This window comes from Papaver somniferum, chromosome 9 (assembly GCF_003573695.1).
Source record: "Papaver somniferum cultivar HN1 chromosome 9, ASM357369v1, whole genome shotgun sequence".
Lineage (NCBI taxonomy): Eukaryota > Viridiplantae > Streptophyta > Magnoliopsida > Ranunculales > Papaveraceae > Papaver > Papaver somniferum.
Genome location: NC_039366.1, coordinates 21716854 through 21741971, shown reverse-complemented (window position 1 = coordinate 21741971; position 25118 = coordinate 21716854). Strand labels below are relative to the sequence as shown.

The 25118-nt window shown below is 35.5% G+C and overlaps 1 long non-coding RNA gene across 2 annotated transcripts; it reads right to left on the bottom strand.

The window, feature by feature from the left end:
- Positions 1 to 202: 202 nt before the first annotated feature.
- Positions 203 to 3377, bottom strand: LOC113310996. 2 transcript variants are annotated; one of them, XR_003341500.1, is made up of 8 exons: positions 3047 to 3377; positions 2702 to 2846; positions 2502 to 2570; positions 2309 to 2409; positions 2011 to 2145; positions 1779 to 1900; positions 1558 to 1678; positions 203 to 1412 (listed from the first exon to the last, which is right to left on the bottom strand). It is a non-coding gene; the product is annotated as an uncharacterized LOC113310996 (long non-coding RNA). The 2 variants fall into 2 exon arrangements; XR_003341501.1 differs by having other exon boundaries at positions 2706 to 2846.
- Positions 3378 to 25118: the final 21741 nt, after the last annotated feature.

Below are 25118 nucleotides of genomic sequence, written 5' to 3'. Positions count from 1 at the left end.
AATGTTTTTTGGACGGTTTGAGATCATTTGTGACGTTTGGTCAACCGTCCCGAATAGTGATTCTATTGGTGACGCCTTGTCAAGTTGTCATAAATAGTTTTCTTGCCGCCGTAAAAAAAATCAACGTCAGTCAACGGTTATTGTTCTCCTGCACCGGATTTTAGATTCTCAGAATTACATAATTATCAGAAACCTTAAGCCATTCACACAAAAATTAAAAAGCTTTTCAAAACTTGCATCATTCACACTGAACCAAAAACTTATACTATTCAAAACTTGCATCATTCACACTTGCATCATGTCATTGAAATCTAATGAAAAAGAAGAACAGACAGAAGTTTATCAATACGAATCCAAGGATGCACGCACACATGTTATCTGCAGAGTTTTATCTAATAAGGGTTACTTTTCAACTGCAAAGACACATTCCACATCAGCTCACAGCTGTAACAGCACCATTACCTTCTTCTGCTCAAACCAACTTTTGCACAACTGCACCTGCAACTCCATCATGCCTTCTTACCAAGTCACCACCAGCATCAGTTAAACACCAACTGCTGCAATTCTATTCTAGCTTCAGCTCAGCTGCAGCTTTAACAACATACAAGCTTCCACTCAAGTTCATTCTGCAGTCACACAAACTTCCATTAGTCTGCCAACCCTAACATTCAGTTCAACAACAACATCTCTTGCTTGCAGAATTCAACACCCGTCCTGCACTCCAAACTTGTTATGCTAGCTAATTGACCACATAAACCCATTAGCTCTTGACTGCAATCCTTACTCAATCCTTAACCCAACTGCACCTCATCTTGTTATTTACCACGACAACACAATCATAAGCCATTCATCACTTCGTCTCCCACTCTCCATCTCGGTCATATATACCACCTGTGTACATCCAAAGCACAAACACTTGGTCTTCCATGAAAATCACCACAGCTACTCCGTTCTCAACACACAACAAGCATCAGCACTAGTTCATTTCATAACCTGTAAAATCCTAGGCATACATCTAGATTCATTCCTGAGCCAACACACAGCACCACCAGCTTCAGTTCCATCTCCATGAGTTCAATACCACCATTCTCAGCACATTCTGCAACATAACCACAGACCAATCCTCCTATGAGATGCCATCTGAGCCCTTCTTCTGTAGAAATTCAGTTCTCTGACTCGTTTCAGCTCCAGCTGCACCTACCATTCCACCTTGCTACTCCATCTGCAACTGATATCAACACCACCCTAGTTCACTGAACTATCAATCATCAACACCCACAGCTGTAGTTTCATCCATTACTCAAATTCAGATCTCAGAGCCACAAACTCAGTTGAATCGTATTGTTGAGAACCCAAAACTCGTCATTCATCTGAGACTCCACCATCTCATCCACCAAATTGAAATTGATACACTAAAAGAAACACACAAATCTCTCAATTATTTCAGGACATTTCAGAGTTTATCAAATTATATTCTCGAGTTTCACCCATGTTTTCCTACATTTCGAACGACAGTAGAAGCTGTAATATGACAAATAAGTTACGGTGTAAGTATACCTCGCTATCTGGATTTGGAGGCTCAGTTGTTGGCACTGAATCAACACCCAAGCTGATCGCTTCATCATCTTTGATGTCATTGTTTTCATCTTGATATGGTACGTACCAGGATACTTTTGACCTGCACAGTTCCGAACTTGATAACTCAAATTGAACTTGATGGATCAAAAGAATCTAAACCACAGGTTTCACTCATTCATAGTTCAATGCTACCAATTTACCTTGAGATCCAGTACGATATGTTTGCTGTTAACATTTCCGATTGCCATTTTGAGAGGGGTTTTCAACCATGGATGGTTAGCTTCTTCTTCTGGGCAACCTCTGAAGAATGGAGGCATAACTCCTGCCAAAACCAAGTAAATGGTGTTAAAACACAGTCAGCAAAGTAGTGCACTGGATTTAAAACCATATAGTGCAAAAAACAAAAACAACCTAACAAACACAAAAGCTTACTATTATATCTCATTTTATTTGGTGTAATGTCTGCATTGCCATAAGATCTGAACGTTGCTCCTTGTTTCTTGTTCCCGGTATGACTTATGTTCATCATAACATCTTCGTTGTTGGAATTCGAATAACTAAATGAAACTGCACAACACAATCCATTCATGTATTAGTATAAACTTCTTATCAATTTCCTTCCAGAATTTAAAACTACTTTAAGACTAAGAGTACTAAAAATCAGATCCAACCCCAGCTCATCATCAATGACTAAATCTAGCAAATGAAAGAAAAGTGAGATTTAACATACAAGCATATTCTTCTATTATAGGTCCTTCAATAGCTTCAGATATGCAGAACAAAAGTGTTCGTAGGTATTTCTTCTGTAATGCATCATATTATCATAAACACCTGAAAAAACAGAAGAAGAAAACGATCAACCTTTAGGAAATCATAATTCCAATTAAGATATCCGTATAAATCTCTAAGTGAGATCGTTATACCGCTTTCCATCCCATCAATAATCCTTCTGGATTCAGCATTTATAAGCATGAGTTTTGGAATCTTCATCTCTGTTAAAATTTACAGTAACTAAATTCATCACATATCTGTAAAAAGACTAATAAAGATGTAAATCTGAAAACAAGGTTTAGTGGTACCGAAAGCAGGAATCCCTAGCTACAATTACAGCTTCAATACATACCCACCATATCGTCTTCAGCTCCTTATTGACTCCACCAATAGTCCCCTGTAATTCAACCCCTTCACCAAATTAAACCTAAACTCCCACTAGCTCAGTTATTCTTCATCTTTTCTTCTAACCACCACTATTATCTCATCATCTTTATCTATCATTCAAACTCAAGAACACTGGTCAAAATTTATAACCAAAAACCTAATTTGGGATGAACCCTAATTCCAAACTGAAATTAAACCCTATACATCATCCAAACTTCAATTAAAATCAAACCCATCACTAATTGATCAGTCTATAAATCAATTTCACACAAAATAAAAGTTAATTAAAGAAACCCTAAATTCAACTTACCTTTCTGTTGAGTTTGAATCAAAAGACGGATCAACACCATGACCATCAACGATCCCTGATTCCATTCCATTTCTCTAAATCAGACTCACGATCTTTGTCTCCATCATCGATTCTCATTCAAACCTTAATCTAATCTGTAAAAACATCACATTTTTCGTATAACTCTCTCCCTCAACAGAGAAGAGATGGACGAGATGATAATAGAAAAGAGATGGAGTAGATGGAGAGAAGAGGCGAGATGGTAACAGAGAAGACGCGAGAGAAAACCTAGATATCAGTTCTTCAGCGGAGAAAAAATAGTGGAGAAAAAATGGCGGAGAAAAAAATTAGATCTGTTTTAGGCTTTCAGCAGATAAGGATGAGAAAAAAGAATAAAAACAAAAATCATTTATTCTGTCGGATTCATGAAACCGACCATAAAAAACTGCTCCTTTGACTAATCCTAGTGTTTCCTACGGTTGGTCAAGACACCCTCACAAATAGTGACTATTTGTGACGCCCCTAAAAAAAACCCTCACTATAGGACCTATTTTTGTAGTGTTAGTTTAATTGAATATTTTTGGATTCAAATTCTTATTTGTACGTGATTTGTTATGTCCAAAGAAATCCTTCTTTTCTTTCCAAATTAAGGTCGCTTTTGTTGTTCTTTCGGGAATGACATTTTATGGGGGAGAGTTCTTAATTGAACTTGTGCTTAATTGCCAAATCTTTATGGGTAGTGCAGCTGTGGAATATTATAGGGGTTATCTTGTATCTTTACAAACTCCTTGATGAATGCATTTAGCTTCGGCTTTATGATTGCATCTAAATAAGACGATATATTTTTGCTTTCTTTTGGTCAAGAAATGTCTCTTTCGCAAATTTCATTAGGATCCCGTTCTTGTACCTTTGCCAATTTTATTGACAAAAAATGGGAGAATTAATATGTAGTTCACACTACAAATACATATGGTTTCCGGATCATTATGTAAGGGAGAGTAGTTTCCATGTGAGATGGAGTATTGACTAAGGGGGAGTGATACATATCACCATAGTATTGTTGTTGAAGTTGTGATACAATTGAACTTTGACGCTGTGTAACGATACTATGACACTGTATAACAATGATTAAGAACTCTTGTTTTCTCATTGTTATAGCTATGGATTTTCAACAACGATGATGCTGAACTTACAACCTTTGGGATCATTGGAGTACTTGGAAGTGACGAAGATTTCAAGTAATGTTGAAGATTAGGCGTATGGAATAGGAGCTACAAAATTTAATTTATTTATTTTTTGTATTCCATATGTATTGATAGTTTTGTCACTAAAATTGACAAAGGGGGAGATTGTAAGAGCATTGCTCGGTCGAGCTCGCATGCATTGTTATCTCAAGCATGTTTGTCAATGTTAGTGATCAAAACTATAAGTCTTGATTTCTAGTATACTATAGCTAAGGTCTCGGACTAGGATAGAAAGTGTAGTTGAGATCAAGAACTCCATGGCAATCATCATACAAGATGAAGGACTACTCAAGGAACCGGTGAATCTTCATCGACTAAAAGGTATGTGGAGACTTGAACTTATCTATCACTCAAAAGTCTATTTATCTTCTATCTTGAGACAAAAGTCGTTTTGCTATATAGACTTAGATTATACACATTTGCTATTTCGAGCAGAGTTTATCTCGCATATCTATTTCTCGAAATATGTGTTGGTAAGCTTTCGCTTTAACCAAGTTCATCTTTACCTAGTGACGAAAGTCATGACAAGTTTCAATCACTTTGGAAATTGCTTACTTTGATGAAAAATAGTTTGTGAATAACAACTATAGAATATCAACGTCCTCTAAGAATGTTCCAATGATTGAAATGAGAGTTTAGATTTAATATAACCATTGGAGGACATAAGCATTGTTGTGGAAACACATATATGTATAAGTCCTTATTCCTTGAACCGAAGTTTGAGAACTTTGTTGATCAAGAGAACCGGCATGGTGGCGTGAGCTAAGTCCGCGAACTGGCGGAAGTTCTTGTCCCGAGAATTTCTGCTGGAGTTTGTGAACTCCGTCTGGGAAATTAAGTCCGCGAACTTGAGTAGGTTATATCTAAAAACGATGTTTGTGAACTTATTCTTATATAAACTAAGAAATGCAAATTTCAAACCGTGTCTATATAGTTCATGAACCGATTCGAGTAAATAAAATCATTTTTGCTTCGATTGTGTCTTGTGTAGTTACATAAGATTTCCTTGCAATTGAAAAACTCTCTAACTAGTTCATTTGAGTCACTTGAAGTAGTTATGGTGAAGAAGAATATGGTTGATATGAAAGTGATCATATGGATAACCATTTGGTTGACTATTGTTGAACCAACAAATGTAAAAGTTTGGGTACGGTTACACAAGCCTAGAAACGTGCATTACATTTGTGTGTAACAAGCTAGTTTTCGATCTAACGGTTGAAAGATATTAGCTTGAATCTAAATCAGGTTTTCATCTAACGGCGAATATTGAATGCTTTTTTACCAAGCTAACATTGATTGCAAACCCTGATTTGAAAGACCATATAAGGGAGAACTCTAGCAACTGGGAAACCTAATCCCCACACCTTGTGTGTAATACTAGTTGTGCTAAGCTAGAGTCAATTCTCATTTAACCTTTGGTTTCTTCTTCTAAACCAGGTTAACGACTTACAGACTTCATTGGGATTGTCAAGCCAGACCGATACTACTTTCTCGTAGTTGTGTGATCTGATCTTGTTGTTTCTATCGTACGAGTACAATTGTAATAATTGGCTTGAGATTGATATCTCAGATAGGCAAGATATAAAAGAAATCACAAACACTTCGTATCATCGTTTGTGATTCCATAATATCTTCTTTCGCTGCGTCGATTAATATTATTGTGAGGTGATTGATAATACTAGGCTGTTCTTCGGGAATATAAGTCCGGTTTATCAATTGGTTTCTGTTCACCTTGATTTATCAAAAGACGGAACAAAACTCGTAGGTATATTCGTGGGATACGGATTTATCTATTACCGTAAACTTTTTTGTGTGATACAAATTTATTTATTAAAGTCTTCGACTTTGGGTCGTAGCAACTCTTAGTTGTGGGTGAGATCAGCTAAGGGAATCAAGTACGTAGTATCCTGCTGGGATCAGAGACGTAGGAGCATAACTGTACCTTGGATCAGTGTGAGATTGATTGGGGTTCAGCTACAGTCCGACCGAAGTTAATTTGGAGTAGGCTAGTGTCTGTAGCGGCTTAATACAGTGTGTGTTCAAACTGGAATAGGTCCCGTGGTTTTTCTGCATTTGCGGTTTCCTCGTTAACATAGTTCTGGTGTCTGTGTTATTTCTTTTCCGCATCATATTTTGTTATATAATTGAAATATCACAGGTTGTGTGTTGTTCAATCAATTAGAATATCTGACCTTTTGGTTGTTGATTTAAATTGATTGACACTTGGATATTGGTCTTTGGTACCATCCAAGTTATCTCTCTAGTATTTGATAAAGACTCGCAGATTTCTATTTGCTTGAGTATATATCAAATCGAGAGATTGAGATATAAACTCGTTGATACACTTTTTTATTTAGATTGAGTCTGACTGTTTAGTTGATTCTCTAGAAAGTATATTGGAGTTTTTCCGTACAGATTGCTAAGTGAAATATTGGGTGTGGTTGTTGTACCCCCATTTTTTCAACTATGCACACATCTTATTTTTTCATTGTCTACTTCCATCGAATTTTTAGGGTTTGAAAATTTATAGGCATAAAGAACACAGATAATAACTGCATTTTGCCTTTGGGTCATCCACATCTAAACCGTCCATTCAGGCATCTATTGGATGTACATTCGTTGGACGCTGGATCATATGTGAATGCTAAACTTGAAACTCGTTATATATTGGATTGGATGCAGATGAGGCTGAGGCTGAAAACGGTCCACCCGGGACCATGCTCACCCTTAGAGGTATTAGACTATTAGTTAAAGTCTTAATGTATAATATCACCTATTCACACGTCAAGAAAGCACTAGTTATATCCATGTGCAATCATGTAGCCAAAGCGGACATACAAATTGCCACTTTAGGCCACAAAAATCATTTTGAAGAAGGCTATTAGAAATAAATAAATATCAAAATGACTGATAAACTAAAGGTTTTATGTTAGGTCTTCTACGAAGTGTTTGGGAATTGATAACCATATCCAAATTCTTTAAGAAGATTGGTATGAGCACCTGGTGGAAGAAACTACCACATCCAATGTAGGTAATGAGAGATCAATAAAATTTTAGTAGGATGAATGGAGAGATAAAAATTCCTTGAAAGATATTTTTATTGGAATTCCTCAATAAAATTATAATTTCACCTGATGGAAGGCAAGTATTGGTCTAATTAAAGATATGATATCTCATAATGCCTGGGATATCAGATTCATGATTATTCCAAAAAATCAACCTCTTCCCAAATAACAGACATAATGATGCATCTGGGTTCAAGTCCATTTAAACTCTGACCTTGTTAGTTCTACAAGGTTGCGATCTAAACTTAATTTAGATAGATCCTGTGAGTCAGAGTCAATTAGGCCTCTTTATAAACTTTTACCTGGAGATCATTCAAATAAAATAGATTCAAATTTCCTTAATTGAATATCTGAATGAAATCAAATAGGTGTTACGTTGGAGGCAGGGTAGCTTTAGTTTTTATGAAGGACCGTGGAGAATTTTCTAAAGAGAACTGGTGATCTGCTAGAAGATTTACAAGGGAAACTTCTAAAAAGAATTATGATTCTGCTAGGAGTTTTGCAGAACGTATAATTTTTCTCTATTACATCTAGTATGAAGTCTGATAGTAGAAAAGTGGTGTAACAACTTAAATCAGTGTGTTCAGTCTGGACTATGTCCCAGGGTTTTTCTACAAGATTGTCGTTTCTTCCTTAACAAAGTCTTGGTGCATTTGTTTTACTTTTATTTCCACATTATAATTTCTTTTATAATTAAAGTGAAATAAAATAAGTACGTTATTACATTATCCAAGGATTGTCTTATTGGTTTATAAACGAATAAGTTGGTGGCTATGGTAGTAAAAAAAAGTCAATTAGGCCACGATTGAACATTGTGTCAATTGGCCTTTAACCATAGGTTTTTTCCACTTTAAAACAGCTATGGTAGGTTTTTTTAACGAAAAGGTAATAATACGACTATATAAAATTTGCGTGCCCATGATATTCTTATGACACACAATTTGACTTTAACGTGTGTCTAGTGTTTACCCTAAATCCATATATGAACTTATTTTCAACCATATCCTATGTTGTTAATCGGGGATACAATTTTCATTTTACCATGAACAACTCATGATATATCGCTACCCTGAACTTGTAGCACCATGGCGATGAACCTTCAAAAAGCACAAATATGTTTCAACCTGGCTAATATTAACCTTTAAGACACAAGAAAAATCTATTAAGGGCACCTTAACAGATGGTACTTAGCAAACGACCAACTCCGAACTTTGATACCCAACATCTAAAATATTAAGGGATGGTACTTGGACTCTTAGTTAGCAAATTCGCCGATCTATTCGTGAATTATATGCGAATAGTTCTGTATCAGTACTTTTCCCGTATTAGTCGCGTCCCTATGAAAGTCCGACCTAGATACGCTATTATTTTGACTAAGCCGAATTATGCACGACTTTTACGAACTTCTGACCATTTGGAACTTCTAATTCGTGTACACGTCACTGTTTTTTTTTTTGTTATTCACTTATTTGTTTTACAGAAAGTATTAACGCACCAAGAAAAAAACCGAGAAAAAGAACCGCCCCCAACTTCTTTCACAAATACCGGTCCCCCTGCTGTTCTCCGCGAGACCTACCGGGACCGACAAAAAAAACTGAAACTGGCGGTTTTGCCGTAGTCCGTTTTCACGGTCTGTAAAGAATCACTGTTTGTTTTATATACTTTGGAAAGTTTCTAACAAAACATACAAGCCTTGTCTCCTTTAAGATAAATAAATAAGGTCTGCCTCCCTTAAGCTAATAAGTGAGGTTCACACTTTAACTTAATTTAAGAATTAAAATTCTCATTTCAAAAGTGGCTTATGAAAAGGGTCCAACCAAAGACCATGGCATCCTTAGCCAAAGAATCAACCACTAAACCATGCTCATTGATGATTATGTGGTATATATTTGGGATATAGTTTCAATTTACACATATTCTTACATATTAATATGTGCCGATTTTTCAGTGCTGCACTTATGTTAGTAAATCGAGTTATACACGTACGTATGTCGTTCCGAATTACTACCGACTCACGAACCGTTGGACGGATTGTTGATCGTATTTAATTTTTATAAATCCTAATAATACTCGTATGTTTGCCGTTCCGTACGTTTGTCGTATTCCGAATTGCTAATTAGGCATGGATTGTTAATTGACCGCCAGCGACCTATTTGACCTTATTATTTTATATTTTATAAAATATTATTATTAATTAAAGTTTTATGGAATATACCCTTGAATCTCAACCGATGCTAACGTCTATTTGTTTTCACTTTTGATTTGAACTAACTCCATCAATGTATCGTATTATCATTAACTCGTTGTGCTATTAAGAAATGATTAATGGGATGTTGTTGTTCCTATATGATGTACCGAATCTTCATCATAAGTTGAATTAGCTTCATCCTTAAATTCATTACAATTAATTGAGGGGTACAAGGGCTTATTATTAGTAAGTTCCATTTAAATAGATAATGTTCCCTTTATAAAATACATAGTAAAGAGGATTTTAATCATAAACTAATTAAAATTATTGATAATTAGGTAAACTATAAATTCAAAACAAAAGATAAAAACTCCTTTTTATTCTTTCCCAAGGCCATCAAACAATTATACCAATAAAATTCCTTTTGATGTTTCTAGTAAACCCATTTGTTTCAGAATTTTTGAATCTTTTTGCAAATTACTTGCTTGTTGCAGACGTCTTCTAAGAATATATCTATCAGCGATGTTTGTCTCTATTTTCCTTTTCCATGCTTTAGAATAATGGTCAGTTATAGATGTTCCTTTCCGGTAGGAGAAATTGAGAACTGCACATTCATGGTTATTTGTTTTCATCAGTGTAATAGTTTTTAATCAAAGATCTTGCTTCCGTAGAAAGTTTAATAATATCCGCACCGAATTCCTTGCTCTAAATTTTATCCGTATAGACATAATATTTATTTAGAAACGTGAGATATGGTTTATAATCAGTATAAGTCCACAACTTAGAAACCCTCTTGAATACACACTTTTAATAACACAATTACTCCTTATATTTCATGATACACAAAGTTTTTGAGTATTACTGACTTACCTTCTAAGGTGAAGATCACATTATCTTTACAATCACCGAGAAAATCACGGAATACATCAAAACCAGTGGGTTTGTGAAAGGTGTCGTCGGAAAATACATGAAAAACACCTTCCGGGACCAATGAAAATCGAAAAATAGAACCGTTGTCGGGATATTTATTATCTTCATGCAGTGGAGTACACCAAAGGATTCTATATAAGATTGAATCTTGAGTCAATTTTTGTTTACCTCCATATTAGTAAACTTTGTCTATTTGGTGTTCAGGAAAATTACATTTTTAATTTTTCAAAATGGATATTGGTACTTATCAGGATGTTTTCTTATATGATATAAAATTAGAATCTGGTAGATATAAAAATCTTGGATATTTTGGATAAGCCATAAGGTTCTTTGAATTTTCCAATTCCATTAGTTCGGGAGTGGGTTTCTTCAGCAACACAAAGGAAGAAGATACTAATGAATACTAACGTGTGTTTTACGCTGAGGAGGTTTTTCTTTTTCTAATAGAGTAACAGTACAATAAAATCATTATTATGAAAAGAGCACAGGGAAAAAAACATGACCATTTTGAAAAATTCAAAATGTGGTTTTCCTAAAGACAACATTTACTATTATGGAGGTAAATGAAAGTTGACTTAAGATTCAATCTTATATCGAATACTTTGGTATGTTCCACTCCGTGAAGATGATAACTATCCTGATATAGGTTATGCTGTTCGATTCACATTGGTCCCTGAAGGTGTTTTCCATGTAGTTTGCGACGAATCCTTTCACAACCCCAATGGTTTTGGTGGATTTGGTTCCCTCCTCAATGATTTTAAAGCTAATGTAATCTTTACCTTAGAAGGTAAGTCATCAATACTCAAAAATTCAGTATATCATGAAATAGAAATGATAGTGTGTTGCTAAAAGTGTGTATTCAGGATAAGGTTTTTAAGTTGTGGATTTATACTAATTATAAATCATATCTCATGTTTTTGGATAAAGATTATGTCTTTACCCATAAGGATATGGGAAAAGAATTCAGCGCATATGTTATTAAATTTTCTATGGAAACAAGATCTTTGATTAAATAATATATCAGATGTGAAATCAGGAATGTGCACTTCTCAATTTCTCCTACCGGGATGGAACATATATAGATGAACATTGTTCTGAAGCATGGAAAAGGAAAAGAGAGACAGACGTCGGTCGTGGATGTATTGTTCTAAGAGGTGATCATATGTCTGCAACAAGCAAGCACTGTTAGATCATTGCTCTGTTGAACCCACCAAGCATTGCTTTGTCGAGGTTGGTTGTCATATTTTAGTATTAAAACTCAAAAGACGCTTGATTAGATTACTAGAGTCAACTTTGTTAGGTTATACTAGAAGTCTAGAAATGTTGAGACATATAAGTATTACTCTGAAGACCTAAATATTTTGAAGGGTATCGACACCAGCGAAGACGTCATCCTTCGACTTGAGGTTAGTAAAAAACACTTTACTTGTTTTCATTCATATATCGTTACTTTCAAGTCGTTTAGATTGAAAACATACCCTAAAAAGTTATATACATATAATCCTAGTATTAGAGACATGATCATCTGATTATGATCAAAGTGTCAATGAAGAATATACAAGTTGTTTTACAATCTGTGTATATTGAATTACGAAGTATAACTCTTATCTTTTGAACTTCGTAATTAGGACATTTACATAATCTCTGCAACTTCTTGCTATATTGTATAGTGAACTTATGATTGATTTCATACCTAGAAAACTATGTTTGATTATATGAGTTGAAGGAAGTAGACTTACGAACTTGTTTCGTAGTTGAAATAAATCAATAGGATTGGTGGTCCGGTTTTCATTGAATATCTAAGGCAGGACTGATCCCTACTTATGTTGGGAACCATGTTAGCACTTATCCTTACCTATGTTGGGAGTCAAGGTAGTACCGATCCTTACCTATGTTGGGAGCAAGTAGTACTGATCCTAACCTATATTGGAATCAAGGTAGAACTGATCCCTACCTACATTGGGAGTCATGGTAGAACCGATCCCCATATGCAAAACCAATTTCTATAGTCAGGTACACTTTAGAGTTAGTGTGATTTTGGAAATTGGGTTTGCAAAATAGGAAAGTTCAAGATGTCTACATAATCAGTGATTCGAAAATATGCATAAATCTAGTATTTTATTGTTCAAAGATATTCTTTGGTAATCAAGGTGATATCCCAGACCGAAATGTTTAAGGATCTTTTTGTTAAGATTTTCAAATATATATATTTTGACTTTCTAGCAAGCAAAACATATTTCTGGAAGATATCCCTCATCCCACAAATAGGTGACCTAGTTCAAGTTTGCACAATTCTTATGGAAAGGAGAAGAAAGGAGTATTTTTAAGTATCTTTTACAATTATATCATTATGGATAATAACTATTAAAATTTAGAAATGATTTATCTCTCAAATCATACCACGCATATTCGTAAAGTTTATACCATTGAAAAGCATTTTAAAACACCTGAGTAATGAATATAAACATGGCTATCAAATTATACATATTTCTTATACTAACAATAATTAATTAAAATGATAGTTTTAGAAATATCCCCTTGTTTAATGATATAGGTCAACTATTAGTAGAACAAAATTTAAAAATAAATAGTTCATCTATTAGCGGGATGGAGGGAGTATATTAGTTAATTATCTTGTATGCTAGCTAATATTGAGTTGTATCCAAGAGGGATTTCGGTTATACAGTTGGATATTGGTTAAAATTAGACAAAACAAAATCTATGTGCTTATTGCATATCTTGAGAATATTTTCGGTTATGAAAATTCCTTGGTGTCTAAGCTATACTGGTCTATAAATAGTGAAGTTTGTTTCTCCTTACAAACTTATCATGAGGCATGCACTTCATCTGTAGTCACTGCTGTAGCCGACTAATAATATAACTTGTAATACTATCTTGGAGAGGAGAGTAACCTAATTAGGCAAAATCTCTTATGTTCGCTAGTTTAAAGATTTATTTGGGATCAAGAAGCGTCTATTGGTACCGTTGGTGAAAAACTAGAATTTAGTTTTTGATTATTTATTTGATTGACTAATGGTTGCTAACTCTTGATTGCACATATAGTTTGATTATTCTTGAGAGACTTCTCTTCTGACATAAGGTCACTCAACTAAATCAAGAGATTACCGGTAGTTCAGATCTGTCTTTAGATCTGACGTTGACTTGTGATTATCCCTTGTTAACAGACGCTGTTCTGTGTGTGATCGAACATATGTTGGAATCAAGTTTAGTTGTGCAGGCACATAAGAAGATTGAAGATTTGAAGACAAGAAGATTTCTTATAGGTTTTGTATCTTTGTGATTTGCTTCGTGCACAAACTTGATTGGATGGGATCCGACTAGATATTGTTTATCTTTGATAAACAATTGATTGAATAGTCGTAGTAGATCAGAAAGTTATGATTTACGAGTATTCTTCAGTATCCGAATATGATAGCTTGTAATCTAGATATGATTATTTCGGTAATTCAGATCTTGATTGATCTAAACCGTGCAAGGGAGTTTATCAGTTTAAATGGGAGATCCTTTGTCGTACTCAATAATAATATATGATTAACTTATTAAGGTTGAATAGCGGTTACCAAACATATTAGTTCTTTACTGTTTGGAAGATGATCCAAAGGAGTTGAGTGCTTGAAGTCTTCACAATGGCTGAAGAAACTTAAGATAGTGGACTCTATCTTATGATTCACGTGAGTTGGGCGGATTGGTTGTAGGCGCAGGGATACTGAGGATACTAGGTAACTAGGGGTAGTTTACTTGGTTTTGACTATATGGAGTTGGTAGTGTTCTTTGTATTACAGATTTATTTTGAGAGTTTCAAAACTGGACCAAGTCCCGGGGTTTTTCTGCATTTGCGGTTTCCTCATTAACAAAATCTTGTTGTGTGTTTTTACTTTACTTTTTGTATTATAATTGTTTAAGTTATAATTAAAGTAGATACATTGTATGTTAATCCAACACTTAGGTTGATACCTATAGTTTAAGGTTCGATTTTGAACTTGTATTATATACCAAGTGTATACCTTGTGCTTTGCTATCTTCTTGACAGTCTCTGCCTATATTAGATCACGCAAGATATCATACTTATAGGTTGATATCAGAAAGATTGTGGGGTACTTAGTGCCCTCGTCATTTCAAGTAATTTGCAAAAAGATTTAAATTTTTGGAAACTGAAGGGTTTATTAAAACATCAGAAGAAATTTGATTGATATTAGGGTTTAATGGCCCTGAGAAATAAGGTTTTTTTTTTTTTAACCTTTTGTTTTGAATTAGTAGTTTAAATAACCATTAATAGTTTTAACTAATTTATATTTAATCTCCTACTTACTATATATATATATATATTTAAAAGGAGTATTATCTATATACCCCTCAATTGAGCATTGTGTTTAAACTTCTCTTTACTATGATGATGTTCTTATAAGTAGAAGGGATTACTATTAGTAATAATTGAAGATCAAGACTAATACGGGGAGTTGACTTTGAATTTACCCAAATTTCAGATTCTGTTTTTTGTATAAGAAATTCGACCCCATAAATCATTATTAATTAATATCGTTGGTCATTTTAGATTGTATTATCATCACAAAACCAGGAACATCATAGAGCACCATTATCATCTCTAATAGAAAATATTTTTTTTATCAGATATCATCCTTAAAGTTGCTGATATAATTTTACATGATCGACACTTTCAAAGAGAAATATCGATTTCGATTTTTTTTTTAAATCGATTTGTATTTGGTTGGTTCTAGATACCATATCAAGAAGTCTCGGCTAATCTGATAGAATTCATTTTGTAGAAAAATGAGCTACGTTTATGTAATATGGTAACACACAACTGAGGATAAAGTAGTAATTTCCGTAGTTAAAAATATATAATCAAAATTGTTAGAGCATTGCTCGGTCGAACTCGCATGCGTTGCTATCTCAAGCATGTTTGTCAATGTTAGTGATCAAAACTATAAGTCTTGATTTCTAGCCTACATAGCTAAAGGTCTCGGAATAGGATAGAAAGTGTAGTTGACCTCAAGAACTCCATGGCAATCATCATACAAGACGAAGGACTACTCAAGGAACTAGTGGATCTTCATCGACTAAAAGGTATGTGGAGACTTGAACTTATCTGTCACTCAAAAGTCTATATATTTTATTTCCTACTCTTGAGACAAAAGTCGTTTTGATATATAGACTTTCATTATGCACATTTTCTATTTCGAGCCGAGTTTATCTCGCCTATCTATTTCTCGAAATATGTGTTGGTAAGCTTTCGCTTTAGCCGAATTCATCTTTACCTAGTGACGAAAGTCATGTTATGTTTCAATCACTTTGAAAATTGCTCTGACGAAAAATGGTCTGTGAATAACGGCTATATCCGTCCTCTGAGAATGTTTCAATGATGGAAATGAGAGTGTAGATTACATAACCATTGGTAGGATATAAGCATTGTTGTGGAAACACATATATGTATAAGTCCTTATTCCTTGAACCAAAGTTTGCGAACTTTGTTGATCAAGAGAAATAGAAGTGGTGTGAGCCAAGTCCGCGAACTGGCGGAAGTTCTCGACCCGAGAATTTCTGCTGGAGTTTGTGAACTCCTTCCATGAGCTTAAGTCCGTGAACCCAGTCCGCGAACTTGAGCAGGTTATATCTAAAACCGGTTGTTCTTGAACTCATGTTTATTTAAACTAAGGGACGCTTTTGCAAACCATGACTATAAAGTTCATGAACCGATTCGAGTGAATCAAACCGTTTTTGCTTCAATTGTGTCTTGTGTAGTTACATAAGATATAAGTATTTGAACAACTCTCTAACTAGTTGTTTATGGGTGAAAACTGATTCTGCTGTTTTTGGGTAATTTGGGGTGTGTTGATGAGAAACGAGTTCAAACCCTAAACAAATGCATTGCACGGGAATGCTTTTAGGTTCGATAAATCAATCTGTAAGATTCTGGCCTAAACCAAGAAATGACCGTTCCAGATTCAATTCGGTCACAAGATGAAGGAGAAGGGTTGATCTTAGAGAGGGAAGCGGAGAAGGTGTTTAAGATCAGAGTGTTGAATGATGAAGGTGCGGTTGTTTATGACTTGTGTATCAGAAAATGGTTTATGTTCTGTGTTTTTTTTTTTTGAGCGTAACCCTGATCTCGTAGGAAGTGGAGGAAGTTAAGTAGTGGAGTAATGGAGTTGTGTAAGAGGTGGTGATCATTGCGTGATCACACCTTCATCCAGTACTCCATCATTACTAACCGCCCGTACTTTCCTAAACCGTTCTCTTAATGGGCGTGTTGCACGCCGCACGCTGTAAACCGCCAGACCAATACCCCAGTAAGCATCCCCCCGTTTGTGACATGTTTGATGTCTCGAATAAGTGGGTCAAGTCGTGGGACCCGCCGCAAAGTATAGTATGGTGCCATTAGGTGAAACAACTAAGTTTTTTATGATGCCAATATAAAATATTATATGTATTCGATGCATGTGAAGCATTGCATTTAAGCATCTCAAACTAATCGATGTGTATGAAGCATCATTGTTTTAGAGCCTGATTGTATAAGTCGCGGATTGGCGTCTTAAATGAGGCATGATCGACCACCTTTAGGTGATCGTTTGTGGACCCTTCGGTCGAGTCATCACTTGGTCGATCGCCTTGTGTGGTAGAAGGATGGCCGGTCTTCACAATGTTGCTTTTCTTGTTTTTTAAAAATAAATCTATACCATCCAACTAGGTTGGCGAAGTTGGATGGTCGTGATCGTTTGCGGCAGTTTCAAACTGCCATTGACGCGACTTTAGGGTTTAGGGGGCCACGCGGCCAACCCTCTTTGGGCGAGTGATTTCGAGGCATTGAGCCCTAGTTTGTGTAGGCCGATCAATCACATATAAAGATGGGTCCACCGTGATCACGTTGACATCTTCGGGGTTGCTTGAAGTTGGATCTAAGCCGTTCAACTAGGTTGGCGAAGACGGATGGTCGTGATTGATTTGTGGCAGTTGTGTTATGCCGTTGACGCAATTTTTAGTGTTTGGAGGTCGATCGACCTACCCCTTTTGAGCGAGCGATTCAAGGCACTGCGTTTGGGTTTGAGCAAGTCGGTCGGTCACGTGTGAAGGTGGGACGACATTGATCATGTTAATACCTGCGGGGCCGTTTAAAATTAAATCTGAGCCACTCAAATCCGCTGGCGAAGATGAGTGGTCGAGATCGATTTGCGGCAGTAATGTGTTGCCACAAATTAATTTTAGGTTTTTGAAACAGCATGTTCACGCTTCTTTGAGCTGGCGTTTTGATGCACTTTAGCCTTTCTATGATCAAGTCGATCGACCACGTGTGGAGTTGGTTCTATGTTGAATGCGTTGGCATCTCCTTGATCATTCGAAACACAATCTAAGCCGTCCAATTAGGCCGGCGAAGAAGGACGGATGCGATCGATTAGTGGCAGTTGTATAACGCCGCTTATTCAATTTAGGGTTTTCAAAGTTGCGTGATCATCCTAGTTCAATTGAACGATTTAGCGTTGAAAAAGTGGGGGTACAACAACCACACCCAATATTTTTCTTAGCAATCTGTATGGACAAACTCCAATATACTTTCTAGAGAATCAACTAGACAGTCATACTCAATCTAGATAAAAAGTATATCAAAGAGTTTATATCTCAATCTCTCGATTTGATATATACTCAAGCAAATAGAAATCTGCGAGTCTTTATCAAATATTAGAGAGATAACTTGGATGGTACCAAAGACCAATATCCAAGTGTCAATCAATTTAAATCAACAACCAAAAGGTCGGATATTCTAATTGATTGAACAACGCACAACCTGTGATACTTCAATTATATAACAAAATATAATGCGGAAAAGAAATAACACAGACACTAGAATTTTGTTAACAGGGAAACCGCAAATGCAGAAAAAAACCGGGACCTAATCCATATTGAACACACACTGTATTAAGCCGCTACAGACACTAGCCTACTCCAAACTAACTTCGGTCTGGACTGTAGTTGAACCCCAATCAATCTCACACTGATCAGAGGTACATTTATGCTCCTACGTCTCTGATCCCATCAGGATGCTACGTACTTGATTCCCTTAGCTGATCTCACCCACAACTAAGAGTTGTTACAACCCAAAGTCGAAGACTTTAATAAACAAATATGTATCACACAGAAAAGTCTACGGTAATAGATAAATCCGTCTCCCATGAATATACCTACGAGTTTTGTTCCGTCTTTTGATAAATCAAGGTGAACATGAACCAATTGATAAACCAGACTTATATTCCCGAAGAACAGACTAGTATTACAATCACCTCACAATAATCCTAATCGACACAACGAAAAAAGATATTGTGGAATCACAAACGATGAGACGAAGTTTATTTGTGATTACTTTTCTATCTTGCCTATCGGAGATATAAATCTCGAGCCAATTATTAAAATTGTACTCGTAACGGTAGAAGATGCAAGATCAGATCACACAACTACAAGAAAAGTACTATCGGTCTGGATTCACAATCCCAATGAAGTATTTAAGTCGTTAACCTGGTTTTAGAAGAAGAAACCAAAGGTTAAAGGAGAATCGACTCTAGCTATGCAACTAGTATCACACGTAAGGTGTGGGGATTAGGTTTCCTAGTTGCTAGAGTTCTCCCTTATATACACTTTCAAATCAGGGGTTGCAATCAATGTAAGCTTAGTAACAAAGCATTCAATATTCACCGTTAGATGAAAACCTGATTAGATTCAAGCTAATATTTCTCAATCATTAGATCAAAAACTTAGCTTGTCACACACAAATGAAATTTCCAATTTTGGGTTTATGAATCGTACCCAAACATTAACATTTGTTGGTTCAACAAGTCAACCAAATGGTTAGCCATATGATTACTCTCATATCAACCTTATTCTTCTTCACCATAACTAGTTCAAATGACTCAAATGAACTAGTTAGAGAATTGTTCAATTGAAAGGAAATCTTATGTAACTACACAAGACACAATTGAAGCAAAATCGGTTTGATTCACTCGAATCGGTTCATGAACTTTATAGCCACGGTTTGCAAAAGCATTCCTTAGTTTATTTAAACATTAGTTCAAGAACAACCGACTTTAGATATAACCTGCTCAAGTTCGCGGACTGGGTTCGCGGACTTAAGCTCATGGAAGGAGTACACGAACTCCAGCAGAAAATCTCGGGCTGAGAAGTTCCGCAAGTTCGCGGACTTATATCGCGGACTTGGCTCACGCCACTTCCAACTTCTCTTGATCAACAAAGTTTTAGAAAACTTTGGTTCAAGGAATAAGACTTATGCATATATGTGTTTCCACAACAATGCTTATATCTACCAATAGTTATGTAATCTAAACTCTCATTTCAATCATTAAAATATTCTAAGAGAACGTTATACAGCCGTTATTCACAAACCATTTTTCGTCATAGAAATTTTCAAAGTGATTGAAACATAGCATGACTTTCGTCACTTGGTAAAGATGAATTCGGCTAAAGCGAAAGCTTACCAACACATATTTCGAGAAATAGATAGGCGAGATAAATTCGGCTCGAAATAGCAAATGTGTATAAAGAAAGTCTATATATCAAAACGACTTTTGTCTCAAGAGTAGGAGATAGAGTAGATAAACTTTTGAGTGACAGATAAGTTCAAGTCTCCACATACCTTTTAGTCGATGAAGATCCACCAGTTCCTTGAGTAGTCCTTCGTCTTGTATGATGATTGCCATGGAGTCTTGAGCTCAACTACACTTTATATCCTAATCCGAGACCTTTAGCTATGTAGGCTAGAAATCAAGACTTATAATTTTGATCACTAATATTGACAAACATGCTTGAGATAGCAACGCATGCGAGTTCGATCGAGCAATGCTCTAACAATCTCCCCCTTTGTCAATTTTAGTGGCAAAACTATTAATACATATGGAATACAAAAAATAAATAAATTAACTTTTGTAGCTCCTATTCCGCATGCCCAATCTTCAACATTACTCGAAATCTTCGTCACTTCCAAGTACTCCAATGATCCCAAAGGTTGTAAGTTTAACATCATCGTTGTTGAAAATCCGTAGCTATAACAAAAAGAAAACAATAGTTCTCAATCATTATTATATAGTGTCATAGTATCATTATACAACATCAAAGTTCAATTGTATCACAACTTCAACAACAATACTATGGTGATATTGTATCCACCAGTTCCTTGAGTAGTCCTTCGTCTTGTATGATGATTGCCATGGAGTCTTGAGCTCAACTACACTTTATATCCTAATCCGAGACCTTTAGCTATGTAGGCTAGAAATCAAGACTTATAATTTTGATCACTAATATTGACAAACATGCTTGAGATAGCAACGCATGCGAGTTCGATCGAGCAATGCTCTAACAATCTCCCCCTTTGTCAATTTTAGTGGCAAAACTATTAATACATATGGAATACAAAAAATAAATAAATTAACTTTTGTAGCTCCTATTCCGCATGCCCAATCTTCAACATTACTCGAAATCTTCGTCACTTCCAAGTACTCCAATGATCCCAAAGGTTGTAAGTTTAACATCATCGTTGTTGAAAATCCGTAGCTATAACAAAAAGAAAACAATAGTTCTCAATCATTATTATATAGTGTCATAGTATCATTATACAACATCAAAGTTCAATTGTATCACAACTTCAACAACAATACTATGGTGATATGTATCACTCCCCCTTAGTCAATACTCCATCTCACGTGGAAACTACTCCCCTTACATAATAATCCGAAAACCATATGTATTTGTAGTGTGAACTACATATTAATTCTCCCCCTTTTTGTCAATAAAATTGGCAAAGGTACAAGAATGAGATCCTAATGAAATTTCTGAAAGAGACATTTCATGACCAAGAGAAAGCAAAAATATCAACTTGTTCTTTAGATGCAATCATAAAGCCGAAGCTAAATGCATCCATCAAGGAGTTTATAAAGATACAAGATAACCCCTATAATATTCCACAGTCGCACTCCCCACAAAGATTATACAATTAAGCGCAGGTTCAAAAAGAACTCTCCCCCATATAATGTCATTCCCGAGAGAACAACAAGAGCGACCTTAATTTCGAAGGAAAAGAAGGATTTATTTGGACATAACAAATCACATACAAGTATGACTTGAATCCAAAATATTCAATTAAACTAACCACAAGAGAACCCATGATTAATTTAATCGACAAATGCTCAACATAAGTGAACTTATGGAGACTCAAAATATACAATTAGATTAATCACAAGAGAACCATAATTAATCTAACGAAATACACAATCAAACTAATCACAAAAGTAATCAATTTAATTGGTCGTGCTCGACATAAGAAAACTTACGGAGCAACTACTAAATAACCAAACAAGATGATTAATTTAGTTGAATATGCTCGACATAAAGTACCTTACGGAACAACAACATAGGTAATCATGAAAATAATCAACTTGGTCGTTCAACGCTCAATATAAGACACTTTATTGAGCCTCATGGTAATAAAATATGGATCATGGAAGATCAATTACTGCGGAATACACAAGGATTCATTCTATTTTCCATCACTATTCGCATAACGACATTCAATAGACATAATCCTTGAAAAAAAAAGATCTTAAACTATATTCCATCAATAATTGACATAATAGGCTTAACTTTTGTATTTGTCAAAAGTCTATTCATTCTTTTATCAATACATGCATATCGACATACGAAAGACTTTACTTTTGACAAGGTATGGGATAGTCATAGTTCACGGACGCAAACACACATATCCCATAACAATATTGCAATATATAAAACCATAATGATTAATACTGCAAAAATCATCTTCCAAACAAATTTAGAATTTAAACCAATAAATCTAAAAACATGAAGATGAAAACGTTGGACATAGCTATGTGTAATCACAATAATGGCTATTCCAAACTCTAGTTATTCTTTTAATAAAAACAAGAAAATAGAAGATTTACTAGGCACCAGGACAAACTCGTAATGCACATATAAGATGATTTGTCCTTAGGGTAGAATCAATCTTTTTCGCATGGATTTACACCAATAATAACTACCAAAGGCATATAAAAATATTTTCTTAACATAGAAGAACATACAAAGTCAATAACGACTATGCACCATAGTTCACAAAGGATGATTGTGAACATTCAAGAATTCCATAGCACTGCGTACTACTTTCCATTCTCGAACTTCCTTATTTGTGATTTACTAACAACATTCTTGTAAAAGCTACAAATTAGCTTAGAAGAGTAGTACTCCAAGAATCCAAGTTCCCAAGTTCAAGAGAAGTTGAACAAGTACAACGAAACAGAGCAAAATACTCAAAAACAAGAGACAGGACAAATACTAATCTTAACTCATCCAAATTCAAGGTTTCTCATCTCCATTTTGAAGAGAATCCAAAGAGGAAGAGAGTGCAAAAATATTGAGGTCAATCCGAGTTCAGACGAAGAAGTTACGGCCAAAACAAGTTTACCGAATATCAACGTCAAGTATGCATACGGGTTTGCAAACGAATTTCCGTATCCTGGAGCAGTATGCAGACGGGGTTTGCGAACTTAAACCCCTGGATTTTGGTTTTAAATGATGTTATGCATACTTGGTATGTGTATCATGAAGTCCAAACATCCCGAACTAATCTTTTCAAACCTAAACATTTAAGAACCTTAAACACAAATCAAGTTAGGTAGAAATGAACGATAAGCAAGGTACATGATCATTATAAATACTCAAACAAATAGTAAAAACATAAAACTTTCTCAAGTTTATAGACATACCTTTTTAGAAAAGTCCAATTGAATTCTACAGCCTTACCGAATATAATCTGTGCGCCCCAGTTGTTGTGCTTCCCTCACCATACACATAGCAGGACATTTCTTGGTGAGGATGCACTTTCAACACAAACAAGTTGTGTTGAGGTGAACAATGTCTTGCTCACCATGGAACCAAGAAAGAGTTTCTTTCCAACAACTTTTAAATCTTGTAGTGTTGAGAAACACCCAAGGAACTGTTTTTATAAGTCTATCAAAGAACTTCAAGAGAACCCAAAAAGATTTGTGTTTCTCATTTCTTGTTTTCCAACTTATAAAAAACAGTTTATGCAGATAGTTTTTAGTACTGCGAAGGGAAACTCTTTTGATAAAAAGAGACGTCCTAGATTCTTCATAAAAGAAGACAAGACTACTATCTTGATAGGAAGTATTGATAGGTGTTGTAAAATACCTAATTTTATTTCTAGTATTTATGCTTTCTTTGCGAGTTTTCATATAAATTATGTGTCTTATTTGTGAGTTTGAGCTTATTAGGTGCAATGGAGTCATTTGGAGCAAAAGAAGAAGAAATGGTCCATTTGAAGCGAAAAGAGCAAAACGGTCCATTCACAGGCGAGTGATATGGGAGCGAGCCGAGCCAACGCAACCATTGCAGCTTAGTCTAGAGAAGCAAGGGAAAGACATCCTTGGCTGACCCTTATCTACTCTACTTGGGCGGTTATATCCACCTGTATTTTCCTACAGAAGACCTAAAATTCAGAGAGAAGTTATATTTCTCTAATCATTTTCTTTCTCTGCCTGTGTGAATGACGGCTCCAATCAGATGAAATGGAGAGATAAATTGAGAGAGTTCAGATGAAATTTGTGTTATTGAAACAAGTTACTGTTGATGGTGGAAGAGATTGATGTGTTTGATGGCTCGATTTGAAGAACTAAACCTAGGGTTTCTGGGTTGAAGTTTGTTTGAATAAAACTCTCAAGTGAAGAATAACCAGATGCAATTAGAAGTTAAGGTTTGAACAGAAGGAGGTTCATGAAATTGAAAGATGGGTTCTGTTGATTATTAGGGTTTTTCATGGATTCGAGATTGAAACTGAGTTGTTGCCATGGGTATAAAGACAGGGTACCAAGAACAAGAAGGGGATCTGATTAAGATGGCTGAATAATTTCAGGGTATCTGAGATTTAATGGAGATTAAGATGATGAAGCTACTGAATGAGAAAATGGGTTTTTGTTGATGTCTGTTTCTGTTTTGGTAGTAAAAGAGATGGTGAATTGAATCTGGTTAGATGTATGTTTAGGCTGCAGAATTGATGAATGGATTTTGTTATAAGAAGATGCAAGGGACAGAATTCAAATGGTGAGTTGGCGATGCAGTTTTGAGCTGTAGGAGATAGAACTGAGCCAGAGAATGGTACAGATGGTGGTTCTGGTATGGTCTGCTACTGGTGTTGTTATACTACTGCAATGGATAGTGAAGATGGAGATTGGCAGTGAACTGAACTGCAGATGATGCTGGCTGGAGGCAGTTCAGGTGTTGATAGTGGTGGAATGGATTTGTGCCTTTGCAGTAGAAGGCAGTGAAAAGATGATTATGGCCTGCTTGAAATCAAGATACAGCAGCCATTGTAACTGATTGGTTGTGTGGAGCTGAGCAGGTGTTAGTGCACTTAGTGATAAGTGGGTATGAGTCTGTTTTGGTTTTGACAGCGTACTGATTGAAGACATGAGCAGATTGAGATCGAGTGATGATGGGACTGTGAAGTAGAACCAAGTAGAATACGAGAATAGCTTGAGAATAAGAAGAGATGGGGTTTGATGCCGCTTGTGTTGTTGCTGCCATGAAAATGAAATGGGTTT